Source organism: Chaetura pelagica, unplaced genomic scaffold, assembly GCF_000747805.2.
Source record: "Chaetura pelagica isolate M959 unplaced genomic scaffold, ChaPel_1.0 scaffold311, whole genome shotgun sequence".
NCBI lineage: Eukaryota > Metazoa > Chordata > Aves > Apodiformes > Apodidae > Chaetura > Chaetura pelagica.
Genome location: NW_009952152.1, coordinates 61508 through 64201, shown reverse-complemented (window position 1 = coordinate 64201; position 2694 = coordinate 61508). Strand labels below are relative to the sequence as shown.

Sequence of the window (2694 nt, the reverse complement as noted above, 5' to 3'; positions counted from 1 at the left end):
TAGGGAAAAGATGTTTGATTTGTTTTACATTAATATTTATCTTCATAATGGATAACTGTGTAAGAACGTGATCTGCACCTATGGACTTGGCAACACTGATAAAATCTGTGAGAAAGGCTTATCTAAGGAATGCATCAGTAACAGCCTGGAGTGGGAAACACTAGTTGGGAAGGATTTGGAAAAATACAGAGACACTTAATTAGCAGGATATTCCGAGTGTAGAACAACATGGAAAAAGGAGGTAATGGTTGGGATCCAGCTCAGTGAAAGCCTGGAAGCTGCTGGAGAAATGGAGGAAGCAGTGCCTGTTTGTAATGCACAATTAGAGTAGCTCACATCTCCCCCAGTTATGTTTTGAGGAGATTTAGCAGACACAAAGAAAAGTTGTAGCAATTGAAGCATGAACTGATTAAGGTGTGGAAAACAAGCTCCTGGAAGCAGAGTGATGGTCTAACCTGTGCAAAGCCTTCCTGGTGTTCTCGTGGAAATGTCAAGCTCTGTAGTGATTTGATCCACTGTGTGCACTGGTTCTTAAGTCCTTCAGAAGACAAAAGGCTCTGGAAGCTTCTTCTAGGAGGGAAATTCCACTGTACTGTCATTGTTAAAACCAAGGCTGTGAACTGAAGGCGTGGTCTTGGTGATGGGCAGGAGAAAGGTGTTCCCTGAGTGGGTTTAAACTTTACTAGTGTGCTTATGCAGCAGCTGGAGGAAGTTGGAGAGTGGGGCTGTGCTTGAACTCCTAAGGAAAAGAAATCCTGTTTTTCCAGGTTGGGATTGGTGGGGACAACTTCAGTTCTTGTGGTGACATTATCCGATGGCTAATTTGTATGTGACAAGTGGGATGCCTGTACTGCCTTTCCATTTAAATTGGAATGAAGTCTTTTTGCAGCCAAGTCAGGAAAATTTGAATGTATTCTCTTTGTGGTTTTCAGAGATGATTCCACTCATAGGGGTCTATTTTTCTGTTCTTTAACAGTGTTACACTCTCCTTAGAACTTTCAAGTAGCTGCTTGTGACTTTGAAACGCTACTATTATAGAGCTTAATGGAGACTTAAAATCAAGAACATTGGAAGTGAGTTTCTGTGGCTTAAACTCTTCATTCTGATTTTTTAGATAGCCTTGAACATGTGCACTCTGGACACAAGAGTTCTCTCACAGCCCTCTGGCTGCAGCACAGGCACTCACCTAAACTGCTGTATCATAGATATTTGAGGTGCAGAATTGTTGCCTGTTGACTATAATTATACTCAGGCTTCATGGGGTTAAAACATATCTTTCAGTTTGGGAAACTGCCAACTAGTGTAATGGCTTTGGAGGTAAAATTGCATGAAATTGGCTGACTATTTGCTGGCACCTGTTGTTACAGATCAAGTCAGTCTTACTAATGCTTCTATTGTGCACAGCTCTGGGATGGTAATTGTATAACTGGTCTCAAAAACAGAGTATAAAATATAGTCCAACCAACAGAAATATCAGCCAGATCATTTGGATTTGGTTCCTTAGATGAGCCTTGCACCAACTGCCTATAAAGTCTATGTGAAAATGGGTGAGAAGTTGATGGCTTCTCCTTTAAAGGCTCGAGTGAAGAATTGGTGCCTCTTTTAGTTCTGTACCTCACTAGGGAAGAATTTGTCTCACACTTGTCTGTAAATGTGAGACAAAAGATAATTGGTCACTTATCTTCTGTCAAGGGTGGTTCTGGTCTGAAAAGTTGCTGTGTGAAAAAGAGGCCTAGTTGAACAGATACCTTGTCCTTGTTTTTTGGAGGTGATCTGTTGGCTTTTGTGCAGAATAGTTTATTATTTTGCTAATATTTCATGTTAGTCCTGAGCACCTATTGCACTGTGGCTGTACAGCAGAAATCTTAGCTGGAACTTTGGGCTGTGCTTTCCCTCCTCTCCTCTTCACTTTTCTGGATATAGATACAACAGAGGGTAGAACTTGATCTTTGGAATTTTAATGCAGATTTGCAGGGAAATCAGATTATTGCCCAATATTTGACAGGAAGCTGAGGGAGGATCTATGAAGCTTTAAAGTCAAAGTAAAAAATGTTGCTGCGTAATCCACCGATGAGTGATAGTGAATAATAAACCAGCAGAGATTGATTGCATGGTACTTTGAAGTAGAAAAATTCTGTTTCATCCTGAAATGAGAGCAGGGATTGTAACTGGGGGTTGTGGATTTGGCATCTGTGCCAGGTACATGGTCATGGAACAAAGCTACTCAAGGGATGGAGTTTCCCATTCCTGAAGTTAGGACTGGCTCCTCCCCCTAATCCCAGCTAGTACTTGAGTTTGTTTTTTCCTCAAGGCAGTTTTTCACATTTGTAGCCAAATGTTGACAGTGCAGCCTGAGCCCGTAGGTGCACATGTCCTGCACTGCCAAGTGGTTGGTTCTGCCCAGATAAATCAAGAACTGAAAAGCCATTTCTAAGCAAGTTAGTTTTTAATTTAGATTTTAAGCGATTGAGTTTCATACTTACTGAATGCTAAGTAGTCTGGTCTTCCTGTAGATCTCTCTTTTAAGGAGCTGTGAAATTGTGATGGAGTCATAATCAGTGAATTATATTGTTTTTAGCTTGGAAAGCCTTTCAGATCTAAAACAGCTCCTTAAATCTAGAGATGTTTGGAGGGTAGTAGTTGGCAATTTTTCTCAGAAAATGACAAGCAACTGTAGTGATGTTTGTTCAGCAG

At 40.9% G+C, this 2694-nt stretch overlaps 1 protein-coding gene across 1 annotated transcript in view; it reads left to right on the top strand.

Annotated features, from left to right (window-relative positions):
* The window catches only part of LOC104397035 (puromycin-sensitive aminopeptidase), a 30618-nt gene that overhangs the window by 659 nt on the left and 27265 nt on the right, over positions 1–2694 (top strand). The gene's annotated exons all lie outside the window — the stretch shown is intronic.